This window comes from Pseudochaenichthys georgianus, chromosome 9 (genome assembly GCF_902827115.2).
Source record: "Pseudochaenichthys georgianus chromosome 9, fPseGeo1.2, whole genome shotgun sequence".
NCBI lineage: Eukaryota > Metazoa > Chordata > Actinopteri > Perciformes > Channichthyidae > Pseudochaenichthys > Pseudochaenichthys georgianus.
This window is the reverse complement of record NC_047511.1, coordinates 37,211,388-37,221,903: the sequence shown is the minus strand read 5'-3', so window position 1 is coordinate 37,221,903 and position 10,516 is coordinate 37,211,388. Positions and strand designations below refer to the sequence as shown.

Here is a 10,516-nt window from a genome sequence, read left to right as displayed (position 1 = left end):
GGGGAAAAAAGTCGCGGCTTATAGTCCGAAAAGTCCAAAACAAGTGGAATAGTTATGATAATAAACTTTTAAATCTGTTTTCCAGAACTGTACGCTGACGTGTCGCTCCAGAGAGCTGGAAGGGGATGGAGAGGAGGAGGAGAGAGGGACCCCCCCCTGCTCTCTTATCTCCTTTGCAGAGTTCAACCACGGTGCAATCAAAAACAAGGTGTGTGTGTCCGTCTCTTTGTTTTTGCATTTAAAGAAAGACTTTTCGCAATAACTGTTTTAATTTCCAACTACCCTGTTGGTCCATAATCTATTTTTTACAATTCTTTATTCAGAAGACAGTTGAGAACATTCCCAGTTACAGGGAGGAGTAGACATTAGCAATAAGGGAACAGCATCTGATACCCCAGTCCTCAAAGACCTCCACTGGCTTCCTGTCTCGCATCAACTACAAAACTCTGGTCCTCACCTACAAAGCCCTCCACCATCTGGCCCCCCCTTATCTCACAAACCTTCTCACTCCTTATCAACCCCACGGCCCCTCAGATCCACCGCAGCCGGACTCCTATCCACTCCCACATCCACACTCTGCAGCTTTGAGGACAGAGCCTTCTCAGTGGCAGCTCCTAGGCTCTGGAAGCCCCTCCCCCAAGATCTCCGTGACTCCTAGTCCCTCAGTCTTTCAGTCCCGCCTCAAAAAAATCTTTTCAACTCTGTCTACCCATAAGCCCCCCCCCCTCTCAATCAACTTCCTCTTGACTGCCTTTTATTTTTTACTTACTTGTTTGCCTGTCCTTGTTTGTCTACCCTCCCTCATCCTGTAAAGCGTCTTTGAGTTGTGAAAAGCGCTATATAAATAAAATGCATTATTATTATTATACAATGTTCATGAACTTAATACGATAACAGAAGGGATGTCTCGTCACTGAGGCATACTTGACAAACAATATTTTGCTAATTAGACCAAGCAACCTTTTTATGTTGGTGATAGAACTGGTTATCAGCTCATCGGTTCATAATCTATTTGAATAAATGAATCTCTCCCTCTCAGAGTCAGACGGTGAAAGAAGTGTTTGCGCGGCAGCTGATGCAGGTGAGCGGACTGTCGGGAGACAAAGCAGCTGCTGTCCTGGAGCTCTACAGCACCCCACTCAGGTAACCCACGAGACAGTATGTTCACACATCTCACCTGTTCAAGTATTCCTACCTTTCGTTCCTGGCAATGCACTCGGGATTTCCTGCAGCAGCAACAACGGTGTTTTTAGATAACGTATACAAAGAACGAGGCAGTTGGCACTCGCAGAGATAGATATCATGGAAGCAAAACTTCACCTGCTGCCCTTTAGTTTCTGACTCTCCCTCCATTTTCAAATCACGTCTCTTCACACCCCTGATCACATGACGCATCTTCTGTCCTTATTGATTGTATTGTCTTGTTGTTCTGCTGGTTTTTAGTTTTTTGTGTCTTGTATGGCGACCTTGAGAGCCTTGAAAGGCGTCTATATAAATAAAATGTATTATTATTAAAACATTACATTTCAAGGATTCAAAGGCTTTATTTTTCATGTCGCAAAACTACATTGTAATCTTAAGTCTCATGCTCCTCCTCCTCCAGCAGTGCAACACACAATATGCCCAGCATGAAAGAGTTAGACATAGAAACCCAATACAATAATGCAATAGACAAAATGGGACAGGTAAGTTGAAGGAATATGAAATATGTGTTCATATAACAAAGAATACGTTAAAAAAATAAAGGAGACATTTCTGACTTTGGGTAATTAAAAACAAGGTTGAAACATGAGGGTATACTTGGCGTCGGGCCGAACCACGCCCCTTAGCTGTGATATATGAGCATATACCACGGCCTGAAGTGAGCTATTGCTTTTATTCAAACCCAATTCAAAGTACTGGTCTTCACATATAGAGCTGTCCATGGCCAAGCCCCAGCCTACATCAATGACCTGATCCACCCGCACATCACAACCCGGGCCCTGAGGTCCTCTGAGCAAGGCCTCCTAAGGGTGCCCCAAACCAGGCTAAAGACTAAGGGTGCCCGTGCCTTTGAGGCGGTGGCCCCAAGGCTTTGGAACAAACTCCCCCAAATAATAAAAACCTCGGCCTCAATCGAGATTTTTAAGGGGCGGTTAAAGACCCACCTCCTCCGACAGGCCTTTGGGTCGTCGGAGGAGGTGAGTTAGTGGCTGTCTTTTTTGTATTGGTGTTTTGTCGTATGTTTCATCCTATGATTACCTGCTGCCGTTTTATGCTTTTATTCTACATTTTATAGTTGTACTGTGAATTGTGTCCTGTGTACTGTACTGTGAACATCCGTGTTGAGAAGGGTGCTATATAAATAAAGTTTTACTTACTTACTTTATAAAACGGTTACCAAGTGTGGCAATATGAAAGAAAAATACACACTCTAATTTAAATAGTTTTTATTAGTAAATAATGATGTTCAAAATAAAATAGTCCCTCCGTTGCCTTCTGCAAGAAACATAGTGCGAGGTGGTTGCTATGCAACAACACTAACAGCTAGCGAACACATTAGACAGAGAGCGTTGATCCATTATTTGGCTATTTATTTACATTCATGTGTATGTGCTGTTTATTGTGCACCCACTGAAAACCTGTCCCGCATCAGTAGCTTGGCTTACGAGGTTACTTGTTGAGGTTGTTAGGCTGTTGCTTGGCGTGGTGAGAATATTGCTCCACTTTCTCCGGTCCCTGAGATTTGGCTTCCAGCAGCTCTAGAGAGAGCTTTCGCACCTGTGGCCACTGACGCTCATCATTTCTCTGCTTTGTTTCAAGACCCGCCTCAGAAAGCTTTTGAATGAAGCTACTTCTCCAGTTGGTCTACCTGCTCTTCACGTAGCTCTGCATGTCGTCGTTTAGGTGCTTTCTGGAGATAGGCACTGCTCAATCCACTCCTCCATAGTGAGCCCCCCCCGGAGGTCCAAGTTAACCTTACATGTTTCCATCTTGAGCTTTGCTAGTTAGTTTCATAACGGACGTAATGTAACAGCTGTAACGGTTGTAGCTTTTCTCAGACGCGGAGGATACTGACTTGTGAAAAGAACTACAAATCTACCCGTGATATACGCTCATTATATCACGGCTAAGAACCAATCAGATTGCTTGATTTGACTTTATAAACACATTGTTATGCAAACTCTCTTATATTCACGAGTACAAGACATTGCGCTACTATAAGATATTGTTGATATTTAATTCAAATCTTTCTTCCTCTCTTAATCTCAGTCTCCTGACAGCCTATGAGCGATTTGCAGGTGAAGCTGATAAGGAGAAGCTCCTCTCCTCCATCAGATACGGGAAGCTCAAAAGGTTTGTAGTCCAACTGGTTTCATATTTCTCCCAGCATGCTCTAATGATCCATGTACCGTACTTTTCGGACTATAAAGCGCACCTGCATATAAGCCGCAGCAGCTAAATTGTCCGTCTAGAGGCTTCTCAATACTCAAATTTCCCCTCCTCAACTCCTCGACTCCTCGGTCCTCCGGTAGTGACCCGAAAATGTATTTCAGCGCGCCATTTTGAAGGACGTCTCATTTCTCTAAATGCACACCGAGGACCGAGGATCGAGCATCGAGGAGGCTCTCTGGAGGAGCTATAACCGAGGATACACTGATGGTTCCTCCACGGCTCCTCCGCGGATGCATTTCCGGGAACGGTGGAGGCGTGACGCACGGCCGGACTTATCTCAGCCAATGACAGCTCTGCATGCAACCCCTGGATATTATTTTAGAAACTGCTCTCATCGCAACGCGATGTTCACAGTGAGAACAGCTGTGAGGCCCGTGCAGAAAGCAGAGCAGTGTGTAAAATATATATCACTCAGTATAACAGGCCTACTCTCTTTATTTGCTTTAGTTTAGTAGAGATCTACAAACAAAGAGTCGATATTTTTCTAAGACCATTTAGTGCTTCACATAATAAAATACACAACGGCTGTAGCCTGATTATGCTTTAGGAGCTGTAGGTGTGTGTGGTACAGTGTGTAGGTGTGTGTGGTACAGTGTGTAGGTGTGTGTGGTACAGTGTGTAGGTGTGTGTGTGTGGTACAGTGTGTAGGTGTGCGTGTTGTACAGTGTGTAGGTGTGTGTTGTACAGTGTGTAGGTGTGTGTGTTGTACAGTGCGCAGATGCGGCGGACAGACAGGTCTCAGTTGGTTTGGTGTCCTTACTTTTAATAATTGCAAATCACTGATTCTTGGGAATTTGGATAAAACAGGTTTTAATTTTCAAAATAAAAAGTTTGTTAAATTACAAAATCTGAAGTTATATCATTATAGACCAAGGTCTTGGCTGTTCAGCAATGTACCGGTGCAACCTCCTCATTTTGTAAACACCGTCAGACACAATAAAAAGTGATTTATATTTTATTTGTATTTAGTCTAATATGTATTTAGAGCTTTTAAATCATTATCTGGCATTCTAAGTACACATATATGCTGTAAAATGTTGAATATTCACTTTTGCTCATTTTTTATACTGTTTTCACATGTGCTCCTTTAAAAGATCTTACATCATACAACGTTTACTTTTAGCTTAAACAGACAAAGTAATGTTTTTTTACTTAAAAACCACATTTTTGTATTAAAAGAGAGTATTACTTTAATAACTCAACAGCACTGAGGAAACAGATTACAAGCATATTCATTTAAAACAAATAAAACTCCCTCTGACGGTGGTGACTTTGGAACTGACGGTGGTGACACTAATCTGACGGTGGTGACACTGGCCTCATTACAACATACAATTCCAAAATGTATACCACTCAAGTCAATTCCTTGCTTAACAACTTTATTTAACAATTTGGTACAACAAATAACAATTGTGAGAACTGTGATAAACATTTAATTAAGTAACTTAAGGTACAATTAAGCAATATCATTAATAAAAGTACCCCAGCCCCATATCATCAAATATCAAATCATCATAGTTAAAAAATAAAGTGATTACCAGTGGCAATAATGTACAATTCATTACTGACATCTTAAACTGTCATCTAGTGCCCCCCCCTACTCATAAAAGAATACATTATATTCTTCTGTAAACTGTATATTGGACGTGAAGAATAGATAAATGAATAACTACATCTTACAGTCTATTTTCCATAAACTGAAATGTTTCTAAATACAGAAAGCATTCTGTGTAAACATCACAAAACACATCTGGCACAAAAATAATAATAATTCATAAGTGACCTCCTGTGAGTATTCCCTGACTGTTTCTACATCACTCCACCACTCATTCAGCTTTATCAGGACGTAGGCCTATATGGAGTATATGTTTCTCCTCTATGAAGTCCATGACTTCAGCAGAGAGGTTGTATATCTCCCTCGTCCTGCTTGCACGACCTGGTGATGACGGTTCCACAAGTTTGACCAGAATATGGTCAAATTGTATGAAGCACATATCCTTTCCACCTTCCACCTCTTTTGGATAGAATCGTGTGTTGGGCCCATGAGGGTGGAAAAACTCCACTTTCACATCTTGATGAGGTGCATCCACAGTGACAGCCTTTGCTATCCACCAGTTCTGGTCATAAATGACCGCCAGCCAATCTCCGCAATGAACTACATCAGCAGATAGATCTGTCATAGTCCCGTCAGGACCACTCCTGGTCATTGGCTGTTGCTCACTTTCCTCCTGCTCCATTTCCTCCATCAACATTTCCAAAGGACCTTTCTTCTTTTGCATTGGTATAGGACCATCATCCTCAACCTGTACCCTGGGTGTGTTGGCAATCAACTGGAATATTGTTGGGCAGAAACACTCGCACATCTGTGGCTCACTGCAGAAACAGGACAGTGATCTGCAATGGATCTCAGAGTTGTTTCGGTGTGTCGGTGTGACCTGATGGAGTTTCCTTGTTGCAGGTACAGGTTTTAGTGGTTGAGAAAGGAGTGCATCGTATGGCATGTCAGCTTCATTAATAATATAGAGCTTAGTACTGCAAAGGCTTCTGCCAACCATCTCATGGAAGATATTGCCATCCACAATGTCATTCCCCCGCAGTATAAGACTGTCTGCAGTCCTTTTCACAGTTCCTCCAATGCCGTCTGGGTTCCCTTCCCATGTGAGGTGGGGAAGAAGTTCCAGGTTGTTCTCTGGAAACCTAGTGTTGGAGGGACACTGCAGAGAAGAAAAAAGTTGTTCTTGTTTTTGTACTGCTTGCTGGGGCCATCTGACCAAAAGTGAATAGTATCAACTTTTGGAAACTTTAAACGCATATCTCTCAGGACTGGTTCCATGTGAGTCCAAATGGCAGACGCATCTTGTCGCTTGGATTCTGATACTGTGCAACATCCTGTCTTCTCTTTTTTTGTGTAGTACATGCTAGTGTGCAGGTTGAGCTGTGGGAGGTTCTGACCAAAATGGCATGACTGTACCTCAGAACTATACTTGCATTTCCATGCCTCAGAAAAGTCCACATGCACAATTACTGTGCTATCATTGCAGTTCTCTATCATGCTCCTGTATTCTCTGGACTGGTTCTGAACCGAGCACACATGTGTTGTTGTTTCCCTCGTCAGTTTGTCTTCATATAGTTGGATGAGCTCTGCCAGCGTGCCACTGTGCATTACAAGTCTTGTGTTGAAGTGGAGCCCATCTGCTGTTTGGTCCTGAACTCGTTCCCATTGCTGCCATTCAACATTGTTCTGCTCTTGCTGTGGTGTGGGAAGTGTATGTTTGTAGAGACACCGTGTGCAGGAGCGCAGAAGACATGCCGCTTGTCTGTGAACAGCAGACAAGTTCAAAACTATCCTTCAAAACTATCCTAGACTTAACAACACCATTTTCTCTTAGGACTTCAAGCATCAGCTTAGCATTTTCATGGTACTGGCATTGGCATGTCTTGCGATCTGATGGTCTTGGTGCTGTGACATAGAACGGACGTAAGGCACAGAATGATGAGTAACTGAGTTTCATTGTTGGTTCCTTCTTGATGAACTCCTTGTGGAGGTTCAATACTGTATCAGTCAGAATCATTCTCTGATGCTTTATTTTCTTCCGTGTTATTGTGTCCTGTTTGTCAGTCGTCATTCGTGCTGCATTATGGTAGAAATCCTGAACCCTCTGAGTTATTGTTTGAATGTATGCAGGTTTTTTGTCAGTAAGCCTCCTCTTCCGCAGTGTGTTATATGTTACGCCAAACTGCCTTGTCTGGTGAATTAGATGATATTTCTTATTGAACACATTGACTTAAGAGTTTAAGGTTTGACGGTTACCACTGACACATTTTACAGACCCCAGTGGAAATTCAGCCTCCTATAAGGTATAGTCAGAGTAGTCTTACCAATACCAGATGACAAATTCAAGTGTGGAAATATATTGTTTTAACATATATTTGGTTAAATGTTGTCATGCCATTTTCATTTGGCTTTAGTCATTGGAGATGCATAGCTTACAAGGGATATTGTAGGTGTACTATGTGCTATGTAGGTAGGTAGTAGGTGCACTATGTGCATCCCCCATGACATAAGCCAAATGAACATGGCATAATAGTGAATTTAGAAAGAGAGAAGGCACACCTCATCCCCTAGGATTGAGCGATAGACCAATGGTATATATATATATATATATATATGGTTCATCAATGGTGGTAGTAGCATGCAGTGTATTGTTATTGTGGTAAAGAAATATACTTTAGCCTCCCTTGAGTACAATTTGGAGGTTTTTGTCACCACCGTCAGACAGTATGTCACCACCGTCAGACAGAAAATCTGACGGTGGTGATGTCTGACGGTGGTGACAAAAACCTACTCTTTTACATGATATGCATGAGTTGTTCACATTAGCCATCTTGTTTCCCCACTGTTGCTAGCTACCTCAGACCTCGTCTTAAAAAGTATACATTTATGTCATAATCTAATCTAATATTTTCTATACAAAAGAGACAGTGTTGACATGTTATGGTTGAACTTGTGACAGTAGCAGTCAGATAACAAATGTACAAGTTTTAGAGAAAATAGCAAACTTACAGGAGCTTGAGTGATCTTGAAGCATGCAGTAAAGCTGAAGGTTTGAAAAGGGGGTCCTAAGGAATGTAGCTGACCTTGTAGTTGCCTGATTTTATTGCTTTTTATAAATATCTGACGGTGGTGACGAATATGTGGGACACATTTTGAGCAACCACAAAATAATGGTAAATATTGTTCAAAATTCACTGTTTGTAATTTTTAATACATATTACAATGTACTCTTTCATTTGGTAAGAATATTATTCTATTAAATTATTACTTTTTGTTTTTTTAATCAAGTTGAAATGATTATCTCCTATCCGAGGACAACTGATTATGTAGGCAATGGGCCAGCATATAATCATTAAATTAATACAAAATAAAAATAAAACTATGAAAGAACCATACATTTGTGCAAAAGACCCTCTGATTATAACCTTGATTCTTTTTATTCATGTAAATGTTATTCATTTCCAACAGAATTAGCCCTTTTCTTAGTGGGACCTGTTTTAGGCAAAGTTTCAAGAATCAGTGACATACAACTTTTGGCCCGTAATTTCAATTCCCCATTTCAGCGACCAGAGAGAGGGGGGGATATATCCACTCTCTGATTGTGTTACGTTATTATGAGAGTGCTCTCATACTTTAAATTGCATATATTTATATAAATATATTTGTGTGTGTGTGTGTCCGCATCTGTAGCCTGTTATTGTCTCATTATACCGCACTCTTAATGAATTCAAGGTAAATATGTGGGGGAACAATGTTCAGCTGATCTAACAGAGATTATAAAATATGACAAAACACTCGACAGCTGATGCAGCTGTTGCCACGTAATAATGAACGGACGTCGCTTTAAAATGACCGCTCAGAGGAGAGGAGTTCTCATTTCTTTAAACGTCTGCTGCTTCCCCTCCTCTCTCCTCGGTTCCCCTCCTCGGTCCTCCGCTCGCATCTCCTGTGGGCGGGTCTAAGTATCGAGGAGGGGAGTCGAGGAGGGGAAATTTGAGTATTGAGAAGCCTCTTCTGTCTTGCTCTCGTTCTGTCTCTCGGTTCCACTTTTACTTTGGTGGCGCTACCTGTCTCACGCGGACCGGTCATAGAGCCCGTAGGGTTAAAGGTGGTTAATTGTACCTGTAAGTCCATAGATTTAGGAGGTTCCCTAGTGGCCGTTAGCTGTAAAAAAAAAAATGGGGAAAAAAGTCGCGGCTTATAGTCCGAAAAGTACGGTAGTATTTGTTGATATCAAGTTGAAAACCTGAGTCAAAGTACTGTGGCTTTTACTCACAGTTCAGATACAAATTAACGTAATGGCAGTACTGTAAGAAATTGCAATTAATTCACATTTAATTTTCCCTTTTTTCCAGGAACCTGGGTCCAGCTCTGAGCAGAACAGTTTATCAGCTGTACTGCACTCAGGGAGCACTGACGTAGCTTAATATAAAAACATATCATGAACATATTTTCACTTGGTTTCCATCCCTACCTTACTTGAATTAAACACATTTTAGGATGGAAACGTCCTTTGTTATGTAAATATTAACATGCTGCTACTTGTATGAAGAATTTCACAAACGCCCCCTGGAACTTAAATAAAGTTTAAAGTTTTAAATAGTATTGTTGTTATTGCATATGGATGTTTTACACTACAGTTTGTGAAGAAAGCACTGCGGTAAACTTCTAGACGGTCAGAAATGAAATAAAGAAGAATATTTGTATTTGTTAAACCCTCTGCACTTTTCTTTGTGACCCCTGCTTTCATTTTTACATTTACGCAATGGACTATTTGTTCAAGACGAGATGACTTTTACAGCACTTTTCAGCGACAAATGCAAAGTACTTGACATCGAAAGCATTGAGACAACGTTCAAAAACGTCCCAAAAACATTTGATAAGAGGACGATTAAATGCAATTTAAAAAAAACAGTCATTAAAAAGTGAAGAAAATAGACTAAAAATAGAAAATGTAAGAATGTACATATTATACTATTAAACAAGGTAGTGGTGGGAAAGATTTTTAAATTCCTTACTTGAGTAAAAGTACTAACACCACACACTCCATTTCAAGTAAAAGTATTGAAGTACGATAAGGGAATTGTACCCAGAGTAAAAGTACTAATTTAAAGCGATAACAGCAAATATTCACATTTAAGAAGCTGGAATTGTGAAATATATTTGAACAAAATACTTCTTATGAGTTTAGTTTTTTGTATTTTAAACGTGTTTCCTATATTGTGTGTGTCAACATCTGATTTTATGAAGTAACTACATCTGTATAATAAATGGAGTATAACATTGCCTCCCAACATTAAAGGTGGGGTAGGTAAATTTGAGAAACCGGCTCGAGATACACTTTTTGTTATATTCCATGGAATGCTCTTAACATCCCGATAGCACTGAATATCTGAAGTGCTTTGACAACAAATCCATAAAAAATGTCATCTGTGGAAGCCGTAATACTGTACGACCAATTATTATTATTAAATTTGAGGAACCGGCTCGAGATCGCTAGAATTTGAAAATACACAACCGGAGAAA

At 40.7% G+C, this 10,516-nt stretch overlaps 1 long non-coding RNA gene across 1 annotated transcript; it reads left to right on the top strand.

The window, feature by feature from the left end:
- The first annotated feature begins 130 nt into the window (after positions 1-130).
- On the top strand, positions 131-9,463 carry LOC117453127 (uncharacterized). The gene is made up of 4 exons (XR_004552833.2): positions 131-208; positions 1,040-1,143; positions 3,253-3,336; positions 9,346-9,463. It is a non-coding gene; the product is annotated as an uncharacterized lncRNA (long non-coding RNA).
- Positions 9,464-10,516: the final 1,053 nt, after the last annotated feature.